General features: G+C 43.0%; 1 pseudogene; it reads left to right on the top strand.

The window, feature by feature from the left end:
- The first annotated feature begins 683 nt into the window (after positions 1-683).
- Positions 684-1030, top strand: LOC112838401 (short coiled-coil protein B pseudogene; annotated as a pseudogene).
- Positions 1031-11591: the final 10561 nt, after the last annotated feature.

Genomic DNA, 11591 nt, shown 5'->3' on the forward strand with positions numbered 1-11591 from the left:
TACAGAATGGCTGTTACAGCTGCAATCCATGTTCCTGGCTGCAGGAAGGAAGAGCAGAGGGCAGACACAGTGACTTCTGCTTAAATCTCATTAACCACTCCTATCCACAAGGGAGACTGGGAAATGCAATTTTTCAGCTGGGTACCTTGTTGCTTTCCAAAAATTCAGATACTGAGGAAGAAAGGGGAAATGAATGTTAGGTCCTTCATTATTGTCACTGCCCCACAAGGAATCCAATAAACTGTGCACATTACGGGAAAGTCTTGGAGGCCAGTCAGTCTAGACTGCGTGAATACTTATTTTTACTGTGATAGTTGTGCTCTGAGAGGCAGTCCCAACCCCCCCTCACACACACTGCTACCATAGCAGACATTATCACTGTCCCCGACAATCCTGGCCAGTTGGCAGAAGTCCCTAGACTAAGGCTGGACCAATGGGGCAAGATGTTCTGCCACCACTTTCTGCCTGGGTCCACTCTTTACATCTTGCAGAGCCAGTTAGCTTAATCCTAGAACCAGCAAGTGGTTGTCTTCAAATCTGAGAGCATTATGCTCACTGATACCCAAGGGGAACACTGAGGACGTTTCTCTTCTATCTGTTTTACCCTTTATTAGGGACCCCCTGACCACTGAAGAACAATGATTAGATCCCTCCCACTCTCAGTACCTCCAATGGCAGACCATTCATCAAGGATTTTGTAACCAATGCCCAAAATTTGTTACTGGAGATGATGAATGCCATCATGGATACAGTTGATGCTGAAAATCAGGTGGAACTGGAGGAAAAAAACACAACTTATTAATCAAGTGTTGAAACTTAAACACACACTTGAAGATCTGTCGGCAAGAGTAGATGCAGTTAAGGAAGAAAATCTGAAGCTAAAATCAGAAAACCGAGTTCTTGGACAATATATAGAAAACCTCATGTCAGCTTCTAGTGTTTTTCAAACAACTGACACAAAAAGCCAAAGAAAGTAAGGGATTGACATCCCTTCTGTTTTATGGGATTGCTGCTGATCTTTTTTTTCTTTAAAACTTGGATAGATTCAAAAAGTTACAGTTCTTTTGTTTGTGGCTTAATTGAATATTTATGAAGATAATGTCAGATCTAGGCAAAATTAAGAGCATAACAGAAGATGTCCATAAATTTGTGTGGTATATGTTAGTCTATGTAAACATGCAAATGTCTTGTAGAGACTTTATAATTAGAAATGCATATATTGGGGCGCCTGGGTGGCTCAGTCAGTTAAGCGTCTGCCTTCGGCTCAGGTCATGATCCCAGGGTCCTGGGATTGAGCCCTGCATCGGACTCCTTGCTCAGCAAGGAGCCTGATTCTCCCTCTGCCTGCCGCTCCCCCTGCTTGTGCTCTCTCTCTCTCTGACAAATAGACAAAATCTTAAAGAAAAAAGAATGCATATATTTATGAAACTTGAAAGTGAATGATTTATCAAATTTGCTTTGATTTATAGATTTAACACTTTCTTTTATTATAGTCAGAGTAAGAGATACGAGAAAATAACCATCATGTTGTAAAAAGTAACCAATCATGTACTGAATATACAGCTGTATATACCCTGTCCACCATGTTGGTGCCCTTTCTCCATTTGCTTCTTCCTTCCCATTTCCTTTCCCCTAAGGAAAAAATTGGTTTCACATTTGTAAAAGTAACTTTAATAATTAATCATCTGTAAGAGTAGCCCGAGCTTGAATTGTTGAAACTTAACCAAAATAAGATACTTTCACAGTTAGGGCTTGCCTTAGTATTAAGATAGGATTTTTGGTTTCTCTTTACTCAACTGAAAACAGAGGCTATACATATGAAGACTTTTCTTTGCCACTGAATTGCCAAATTGAGACAGTTTGTTGACAAAAACTTCCTTTTGCACAAAATAACCCACTTGGTATCTAAAAAATGAGCTCTGGTTATATATTTGTAATAGGAAATTTTGAGAAAAATGGAAATAGGTTAGGAAAAGTACTTGGCATACAGTAGTAACCAACTCCAAATGTTTTTACTCCAGATTTGCATGATCTCTGGCACAGACTAGATCTTTTGGGGAATATATATATAAGAGTAGATTCAATGTGACTAATCTTATGTCAACCAAATCTAGAAGAGAATAGTTACAGAGTTTAGTCTCAAGGTTTATTTGTAGTACGCAGCAGATCAACTTTTGCAAAATCCCTTTAGAGTGTATTAGTATCAAAATCAGGAATAAAATGCATGCATACTAGCTGATACTTTCTCAGTATTTTCTGTCACCATTTCTCCCAGAATTTTCTGTTAACCTAACTACTTGGTTTGTAGTGTTTAATCACTCTTCAACAGTTTCTAAAAATTTAGTTTGTAGATTCCATTTGGTAAGAAATTTAGTGTCAGAAGTAATGTTAAAATGTTAAATAGGATAAGAGAGCTGCTAATATCATTTTGGTTATTAGATTTGAGCTACTTTTAATCATGGAACAATCTTATGTTTGTATTGGTGTAAGATTTGATGAATGACTTTAGCTGTATGAATGTAATAGCTATACTGCAAACATTTTGCACCCCTTTGTGACCTAACTTACAAACACTTGAAATTGTGTTGCAGTTGTGCTTTACTGTTTAATTAAAAGCTGTTTGGAAAAAGAAAAAGAAAACGCAAAAAAGAAAGAAAGGAAGGAAGGAGAAAGAAGAAAGAAAGAAAGAAAGAAAGAAAGAAAGAAAGAAAGAAGGAAAGAAAGAAAGAAGGAAGGAAGGAAGAAAGAAGAAAGGAAGAAAGAAAGAAGAAAGGGAAGGAAGGGATGGAAAGGAAGGAAAAGAAGGAAGGGAAGAAAAAAAAACAATGATTAAGTACCACTATGTACCAGGCACTGTGCTTGGTGTGGAGTTAACACAGATGAAGGACATTTCTCTTCTTGAGAATTCAGAGATTAGTGGGAACAAGCAAGTACACAAAGAAATTGCAATGGGATGGGGGAGTGCTACAGTAGACGTGTGAAGGAAGCCCAGGAACATTGAGAAAGTCCCTGACAGCACACCACTTCTCTTAGTCCACTGGAGTTGCATTAAAGAAAACCACAGACTGGGTGGCTTGTAAACAACCAAAACTTATTTCTCAGCTTGGAAGGCTAAAAGTCCAAGATCAAGGTGCCAGCAGATTTGGTGTCTGGTGAGCACCTGCTTCCCGGTTCATCGATGGCTGTCTTCTCCCTGTATCTTCCCATGGAGAAAGTGCAAGGGATCTCTGGGTGTCTCTTTTATAAGGACTCCATCTTCATGATCCAGTCACCTCCCAAAGGCCTCACTTCCAAATATTATCACCTTGGGGATTAGGATTCCAAGATATGAATTTGGAGGACACTAACATTCAGATCACAGCAGTGATGGATTTCAAGCTTTAGAGTACATAAGAGCACCTGGGCAGCTTATAAAAGTGCAAGTTCCTATGTATTGTCACAAGGGTTCCAATATTATAAACTTGAAATCTAGATCTCCAGATTTGCCTAGAAATCTATTCTTTTTTCCCCACAAAAAAAAAAAAAATCCTGATAATGCTGACACAGTAGTGGATCCCACTTTGAGAAATTCTGCTCTAAGGGGTGAGGTGGGATGAATATGCTAGAGAAAGAAGGCTCAGAAGCAATAATTTATGAATTAATAGGCAGGGCGTTCTAGGTGAAGGGAGCGGCTTAGGTGCAAAACCCTGGCAGGGTCTGGTTTGTCTAAGAAAAATAAGACACAGGGACTAGAACATGGCCTGGAGAGCCTCAGGAGGTGCCAGAGGCCCAAAGATACTGAAGCCAGACTCTATTTATAGCACTTCATACAACAAAGTTTAAACAGTTTTCCTTCTGTAAGACAAAGCTGCAAATTGGGGAGCCAGGAACCTGAGTTCTGGGCTTCCCAGTGGAGGGCTGGCAAAAAGAATCACAGTGCACTTGACTTGGTCTAGACTGACCACAAATCAGTCCCAGCTCCTCTGTCTGCCTTTTGTTCCCTCCCTCCTCTTTGCATCTGCTCTGCCTGCCTACCACTCTCTGCCCTTACTCCTCTGAGAGTTGGTGTGTTCTATTGTGCATCTTTGGCTTAGCTACCCTTCAGTTTCTGTTTTTGTTTCTCATGTTTGATAACGTAACATCTAACCATTTTCTCAATTTTGTCCTGGCTGCCTCTGGCAAGCCAGATTAACCTGCCTCACAGTGAAGATGAAGGCTGTCCACTCCATGGAGCCAAAGGGGAGGCATGAGCTCCCCGGCCTGGACCAGTAATAGCTCATCACTCTACTCCAACTCTCTTATTGCTAAGCCAGTACAGTGGGCCAGTGTTCCTCCAACTGAGGTACACACTTTCTGGAAAATTTGAACAGTTTCCAAATGATACTCAGACAAGGATAGATATAAAGTCATCAATGCCCACAGGTATTCTTTGCTTATATTGATCTGCTTGAAATGAGCCTATGCTTAGAATATACCTTCCTCACTCTACAAAAGAAAGATATATCCTTGCCCATCCCAACTCTTGTTTTGGTTCTTTGCTGCAGGAGGGCACCTGAAACAATGGGATAAATTAAAATTAATGATAAACCAAGTCCCTTAAGCTCATAAGGCTTTGTGTCCTTCCCTGTCTTATACATATTTCTGCAAGAAGGGCATGTTGGCCCATGGGGGCTCATAATTCAGAATATCCAAAGTAGCATAAGCTTGCGATGTTGGTCCTTTAAAATGTAATTTTTGCAGGACTATTGGATTTTCCAAAATACGATAAATCAAACACACAAATATTTCACCTGCTATCTTTCAGATATAACATGCTTTATTCAGTAATGAAAATTTATGTTATCCAATAATATAAAATATTTATTCAAATTATAGTCAATGCTCATTTTATTTCAACATATAAAATAGTTAACATTTCCTATCTCCTATTAATAAAACTTATTTTAAAAACGTGTGAAAAATTTTAGATGTCACTTTAAAAATGTATGGATGAGCACATAGATTTTCAAAGTTCTTTTACAAGGTGTAGAAGCCAACGTTTGAAGACCCTGGAGTGGGACACTTGCCATCAAGGATCACAGTTGTTCTTATTCTATTTCAAAATGTGCTGAGTTTCTACTATGTGCCAGGCACAATGAGCCTTCTTTGAAATAAGTGCATCTCTCTGTGCTCAAGAAAATGCTCAGTCTCCTGGTGGTGGATGACCTGGTCTCAAAGAGCTCTATAGTCTGCCTTCCACGCTGAGAAATATGTGCATCTAACTCCAGGACCAGAAGTTGTGACTCACACAGAAGGTGCACAAGCCTGGCAGAAGGTTGTCCTGAGAGGGCAGTAGGCACCCAGTCACACGTTTTGGGCTTTGTGTTCTGGTGTGTCCAGGTGCATGAAAGAAATGTCAGCAACTCAAGAGGGGCTCCAGTGTGGGGTGCATGTTCCCCTGGGAGTGCACTGGGGATCCAGAGAGCCAAGACACAGCAGGGCACAAACAAAGTTCACAAGTAATGGAATATGCATACACGCTGGGATTGGTGCTCGAACCATGTCATCCCACAAGTGCGCCAGATGCAGAAGGTGTGGCTCTGGCCCATGAGCCAGCTGTGGATCACTGTGGGGTGTCATCCACAAAGCCACTGTTGGAGGAAGCTGGGCTTCAGCAGAACTTTGAATGATGGATAGGATGTGGGGAATTGGAGAGAGGCAGGAAAGTTGCCCAGTTGCCATCAGTCGGGCAGACAGGTACTGAGCAGCTGGCCTGTGCTTAGGTCTGCTCAGGACCCTGAGGAATTGGGGAGGTGGATACAGATTTGATAAGGGAGTCCAGGCACAAACGCTGGGAAAATTCAAGTCTCCCTGCAGGAAAGTATGTGAGTAAGGCCTGGGTCCCTGGAGCAGCGAGCACCCCAGGAATTTAGAGGTGGGAAAGCTACCAGTGGATCTGATGGGTTAAGGATGAAGGGTAGCCTTGGAGAGGAGAATGAGCCCAGTAGGAAGGGTAAACAGAATGTGGTTTGTGGGGCATCCCAAGTAGGGGCATCCCAGGTAGAGAAAACAAAGGTGGCCTAGGCTTGGCCTAGAACTGACCTGCTGTGTTGAGCAAACAGTGAAATGAAATGCCAAAAGACTGGGCTGCTAAAACAGTCACTCCTTCAGTAAGCGAACATCCTTGAGGCACCTATCTGCCAGATATTGCAGGTATCCAGTGAGGAAGACTCACTGAAGGATGGTGAGGAGGGCTGGGAAGAAGAGGTTCAGATCACAGGGAAGCTTACAGCAGGAGGTCGCAGCCAGTCTGGGAAACAGGAAGAGCTGGGGGTGGGGCGCCCAGGGTACACTGGTGGAGTGAGGGGGGCTTTGGAAAGTAGGACTGTGGCAGAATGGGGAGGGTTTTGAAAGCCAAGGAGAAGCAACTGCTCTTCATTCCCAGTGCATTTCACATTGTGGAGCTTGAAGCCATCACATGTTCTTCTCCAAGGAGATGGCTTATTGCTGGTTAGGACCCAGAAGGACCCGAGCAATGGCAGCTTGCAGGACGGGTTTGGACGGAGAAGGAGTAGAAGGCAGGGAGCCAGTCAGGGAGACGTTACACAGCCTGCATTATTCAGTCCTGGGCCCAGAGGGAGGACAAAAGCATCCGTGCAGTTGATTTCAGGAAAGATTTACACCACAGCTGCATAGATTCACCTCGTTGTCACTCCTGATATTCTTCCAAGGAAGAGTTTTCCACCCTGGTGGTGGGGGACGGGTGGGGGTGGGCACACATATATAAATTTTGCTGGAAAGCAAAGAGGAGACAATATTATCATTCCGAAAATATGATTCAATTTCCCACATATTCATTACCAGCTATCATCAGCTTCCTTCTCTTTGTCTTCTTCTTGCTCTCTTTTTAAAAAACGTTTAAGTTCTTGTGGTATTATGATCATTATATTCAAAGTATTTACAAGAAACGCTCACTACAACTGCAGCTGTTAGAATCATGCCCCATTAGGGAAGCAAGGCCCAACAGCTCAGAGAGGAGGAAACAGGGTTGGGTCTTCAACTGCCCAGTAATGAGACAATAACCGGGGACCATTTGGTCACATTCCAGTCCGGCCCTTAGAAAGCACATGTGTTTTTACGCGGCAGTTTCCAGGGCTCTCAGTTACAGGGAACATCTGGGATGCGTGTGTAAGCCTTCCTAAAGAAGGCAAGGCCCGGGGTGCAGGGGGTGGCGGCCGCTGGTTGAGCTCTGAGCACAGACTCCAGCCCGCGCAACAGGGGATCTGCCGAGAAGCCTGCTCTGGGTGGCAGAGCCCTGTGTGCTGGCGGATTGGCTCCTACATGACTTGGAACAGTTCGTTGTGTGGGTCTGTGGCTCGTGCCAGGAAGACTGATGTGGTGGGTTTGATTGGTGGGGTTTGTGAAGGGGTCAGTTAGCTTTGCACAGAGGCAAACTTTGTTCTCTTCACTTAGCTGCACCCCCAACCTGGCCGGGCGCACGACAAATGGCAACCAGGTGACGGGAGTGGTGTTCTCTCCCGGGAAAACCAACTGTGAGCTCATCCTCTTGGAGGGCGGGTCAGGAATGTCCTCCTTACCCATGGGAATGAATGATTTATTGTTTTTTCAAACACCCCATGTGTAATATCTTCAGTTGCCCTCCCAGGAGCCATGCTGTAAATACAAAATGTAATCTCATTTATAGTTTAGGCAGGCAGCAAGACACATCAGGTTGATGAAAGGCTTGGACATAGGAGGAGCCAAGATTTGCTTCCCATCTTTGGGGCAGAGCATAGGTACTTCACATGAAAAAGTACTGAAGGTCAAGGGAGAGTTGATGTAAATCATTTAAACCAGAGGCTCAAGGCAGCAAATTGGGATACAGCCCTACCCCTTTCCCCTCATGAACACAAGCAAACAGAAACTTTCTACAAACGAGGGTCTTGAGCATGAGATGTTAAAAGGCAAATGCTTATCAGTAACCTTTGAAATACTCCTGGCTGTTGAAGCAGTGTTTCTGTCTCTCTTACCATACCACCCGCTTAGATTTGACAAGGGACTTGAACCATTCCCTTTTCCTTTGAGATGTTAAATGTGTGTGCAATCTGCAGCCACGAAGGTTTTCTTTCAAATGGTTCTCCGTCTACCTACAGAGAAAGAGAAGACATGAAATCGTTGCAAAGCCAGATGGCCTGGCTTTCTCTGCATTTGGCTAAGAATGAGACACAGCCCATTCTGAGTTGTCAGGCATGCAAGGTGTATCCCCGCACCTATGCCATGATCACTCTTCCTTTAAAGAGGCTCTAAGCTTCTGCAGTAAAAGTGGTGCCTCCAAATGCTTTCAGGCTACAGTTCTCTCTTTTTTTTTTCTTTTTTTTTACATTAAGAGGTCGTCGCCCATAGGGAAGTTGCATTATTTTTTCTTGTTTTACTGGCACCTGTAATTCTTTCAATGACATTTCCTATTCTAGCTCCAAAGTTGATGCCAAACTGTGATCTACCTCATATAGGTACAACATTCTGGACTCAGATTTAAGAGGGTGGGGGAAGAGAAGGAAGTGCAGAAGAGACAAATAAAATGCGAAAGCAAAAAAAAATTAGTCCATGGAATCATTAGCATGCTATTTTCATTACTCAAACACTTTCCAGATTATTGGATGCTCATTTTGGAAATAAAAACATCTATATCAAAACATCAACAAAAATATTTATAGCCAATATATCTAAAGATTAATATTCTTAATGCATTTGAAAAAAAAAATTTGAGCTGATAGTCAACAAGTTTTTGACTACAAAAAATGTCAGTTGCACATGGCTCATCAGAATACTAAAGCTGTGACAGATAAATGGGTCCAGATTATTAGTAGAAAATATAAATGGCTTCAAACATATGAAAAACCATGTACCCTGACTAATAACCAAAAAAATGTAAATAAAAAGCAAACCCAATCTATTTTCAGCTATGATAAATAGCAGGGATGCTTAGCAAGTCTGACTGTCCAGTGCTTGGCATAAAGAAACAAGAACAGTGCTCCAGGGAATGCAAGTTGGCATAACCTTCTTGGAAAGCAAATTGGCGATAATGTAACAAAAAATGTGGGGTTTTTTTGAATGTTCAAATCTTAGTTCTAGTAATTCCAGCTCTGTGAATTTATTCAGGGGAGAAAATGGTCTGTCCAAAGATGTACATTGCAGTATTTATAACAGTAAAAATGTGGAAGCAAGCCCCATATCCAAGAATAGAGAAATTAAGCAGTAATCAGAAGCAAGGAAAGTAGCCTTAAACAAACTTGTCTATAAATCTCCCTTTGGCTGTTTAATAATTGTGTGATGTTAGACACATTACTAAAACTCTGAGCCTCAATATTTTTTATCAGTTTGTATCATGAAAATAATTCCTACTTTGTTGGGATCCTGTTGTCAGGATTAAATGGGAAAATGTATATAAATTGCTTGAAACAGTGTCTGGAATGCAGAAAATATCAGCTTCTTTGTATTATTATTTGACCATCCTCAACATTCCTCAGCTGTTGAAAGAATAAGCATAATTTGTAATAACAGGAAATTTCGCATTATGTTATATGAAAAATCAGAGCATAGAGTGAAATAGAGATCTTGATCCAGATTCTGTAAAATATGCATAGAAAAAGAAAAAAAAACAATGGATGAAATAGAAATCAAAATTTAACGGGTTGTCTGGGTCTTAGAATTAGGGGCAATTTTCCTATGGGCTTTCAACTTCTGTGTCATTTCCAAGTGAGCTATAATGAGCATGCATTATTTTTATCATCGAGAAAGTATAAAATATATTTCCTAAAATACATCACCAGCCTCTAATGTTGGTTTCCAGACAGAGCAGGTAGTTGTTTTTATCCATGGCTCCCAGGCAGGATAGAAGGGCAGCTGAGACTCAGGGACAGAGGTCCAGACGAGGACCTAGGACCACTGGCTTTGGGGTCCTGGATCTCCACTTAATATCCTACAACCCTGGCCATTGTGGGCTGTGCTGCTATGGGGAGAACATCCAGTGAGATCAACACTTCACTGCGGAGCCGGTGGGGAAATGCCTCCTCACTCCCTCTCAGCATGCCACGCACCACGCTGGGTTCCCTGTGGAGCTCTCTGATACACTTTGGTTCCCTTCTCCAGCTGCTGGTGGCATGGAATAATTTGGCCAAGATATTCTTTCAGCTCGCATCCCTTGAGATGGGCTGAATTGTGTCCCCCTAAAATCCATATGTTGAATTCCTAACCCCCAATACTGCAGGATGTGACCTTATTTGGAAATAGGGTTGTTGCCAAAGTATTGGGTTAAGATGAGGTCATCTGGGGGGCCCTAACCCTATACAACTGGTGTCCTTATAAAAGGAGATATGGACACAGAGACATGCAGAATGTGAGCACATTCTCCATACAGGGAGGGCACCCTGTGGAGGCTGGAGTTACACTGCCACGAGCCAGGGAACCACCAGAAGCTTGGAGAGAGACCCGGAACAGACCCTTCCCAGCACCTTCCAAGGGAGCATGGCCTTGCTGACACCTGGATTCCAGACTTCCGGCCTCTGGAACTGTGAGGCAAGAAATTTCTGTTGTTTAAGCCCCATCCCCGCCCCCATTTTGTGGTAGTTTGTGAGAGCAGCCCCAACGAACGAAGATGGCCCCCTTTCCCTCAGTCCATGTCACCCCTTCCTCCTCCCTTCCCTTCCAGTGACAAAAATAAAAGACTTCTGAATCAAATGAGTGTTCTGTCATGGTCCACTGGACAGAAGGGTGCCCAGTGCCCTCCCCCAGGGCTCTGCGCAGTCTGCGACTCAGTGAAGTTGCTCAGTGAACCAGTCATGGTCCAACCACAGCGGCTTCTGGTCAGTCACATGTGGTGAGTCATATGTAAACTCTTCCACCTTCAGCCTACACGTCTGTACGGTGAGAATCTGCATAGGCCCTCACGGAGTGGGTCTTTATCCCATATACCATAACAATGACGGGAGAAAACATGTGATATTAGTAAGAACAAACCGAAAGTACTGTATTTATTATATCATAAATGTGTTCAATTGTGAAAGAGGCCCCAGAAGTGGCTTAACACACGTCTCTCATGTAAGAAGCCCAAGGTGGGGCCTTGCTTGTGAAGACTTTGTTATGGACTGAACTTTGCGTCCCCTTCAAATTGCTATGTTGAAGTCCTACCCCAATGTGATGGTATTGGGAGGTTGAGCCTCTGAGAGGTGATTAGGTTTAGATGTGGTTATTAGGGTGGGGCCCCATGACGAGATTTGTGTCCTTATAAGAAAAGGAAGAGAGACCAGAGCTCTTTCTGTCACGTGAATAATAAGGTGACCATCTAGTGAGACCTTAAACTTCCTAGCCTCTGGAATCAGAGAAAGGAAGGTCTGTTGTTTAAGCTGCCCACTCCATGGTGTTTTGTTGTAGCAGCTTGAGTGACTAAGACAATCTTCTTGCCCTGTCAGCCTTTCCCTTACCACTGATTCACACCCTCATTTCCAAAAGGATTCCCTGTCACACTGACATTTCACTCAGCAGGGAAGAAGAAAGTGACAGGGAGAACCCACTCTCTCCCACTGAGGCAAACTGCACACAACACTTCCCCTCCGTGTCCCACTGGCCAGGAGTTG

The sequence above is a fragment of the Callorhinus ursinus genome, unplaced genomic scaffold (assembly GCF_003265705.2).
Source record: "Callorhinus ursinus isolate GAN/ISIS: 27379988/994484 unplaced genomic scaffold, GSC_fseal_2.0 scaffold26, whole genome shotgun sequence".
Taxonomy (NCBI): Eukaryota; Metazoa; Chordata; class Mammalia; order Carnivora; family Otariidae; genus Callorhinus; species Callorhinus ursinus.